The following is a 1,433-nucleotide window of genomic DNA, read 5'->3' on the forward strand; positions in this document are numbered from 1 at the left end:
GGCAGAGGCACAAGAGATAGAGGAGTAGAGGTAGAAGGGGAGGCAGGAGAGGCAGCCATGCTCTGTAACTTTACAAAAACGCATTGTAATTTGTCTAACTTTTCTGCTTTTTCATTCCTCTAAAAATGTTTCTATCTGGTCCCAATCCTTGTGCCACTTTTTAAATTTCAGTGCCCACCATCACAGAAGGGTTCATGTCATAAAAGTCAAAGCATTCTTGAGTATCAGAAACCTCCTGCCAGATTCTCTAATGTCAATTTGGTTTTTGGCACTGTTTCTTCTACATTTTCCTCATCATCTGTCACTGTTTCAGAAGCACTCATCTCCATCAAGACATCTTCTGTTGATTCTCCTGGTGTGATGTCCATTAGCTCTTGAATTTTTTCAAGATCCATATCCTGAAACCCTCCACTCCCCACTTTACCACAGCCACACTGTTTTTCAGGATTCTGACTGGCTCTGTCATAAATCTTGCGAAGTCATGTACAACATCTGGACACATTTTTCTCTAGCAAGAATGTATCATTTCGGGCTAGATGGCTTTCATGGCTTTTTAACAATGATGGCATCTTCAATGGTGTAACCCTTCCAGACTTTCATCATGTTCCCTCTATTGAGGTTCTCTTCCATAGCAATGACAATCTTTTCCATAGATTACTACTACTGTGTTTAATGAGCCTTAAAGGTACGTATTAACCCCCCACCTTCCCCATCTACAGGCTGAATTTAAAACACTTTATTTAAGGTCAAGGATACAATACCTTCAGTGATGTAGAACTCATGAGGTTCTGCGTGGCTAGGTGCATTGTCCAATAGAAAAAATACTTAAAAGGCAGTCCCTTACTGACAAGGTACTTACTGACGTCAGGGACAAAGCACTGATGGAACCAATCCAGAAAAAGAAGTCCAGGCCTTCTTGTACAACCAAAAGACTGGCAGCTAGTATTTATCTTTTCTCTTCACAGCTCAGAGGTTAGCAGATTTATAGATAAAGTCAGCCCTGATCATAAACCCGACTGCACTTGCACAAAACAGCAGAGTTAGCTTATCCCTTCCTGCCTTGTACACCCTAGTATGTGCTTCTCTTCCTTACTAGTCAATGTCCTTTGTGGCACTTTTTTCCAGAATAGGGCCCTTTTGTCTACACCAAAAACCTGTTAAGGCAGGTAACTTTTCAATGATTTTCTTGATGGTGTCTGGGAACTTGTCTGCTGCCGCTTCATTGACAGAAACTGCTTCTCCTGTTACCTTGATATTTTTTAAGCCAAACTTTTCTAAAATTATCAAACCATCCTTTGCTGGCATTACATTCTCCAGGTTTAGATCCTTCACCTTCCTTTGACTTTGTCATGTAATGACTTCATTTTCCTCAATTCATATTAGAATCACTAGGTATACTTTCCTTACAGCAATCCTGCACCCACATACAAACT

Source organism: Rhinopithecus bieti, unplaced genomic scaffold, assembly GCF_001698545.2.
Source record: "Rhinopithecus bieti isolate Rb0 unplaced genomic scaffold, ASM169854v2 scaffold_33374, whole genome shotgun sequence".
NCBI lineage: Eukaryota > Metazoa > Chordata > Mammalia > Primates > Cercopithecidae > Rhinopithecus > Rhinopithecus bieti.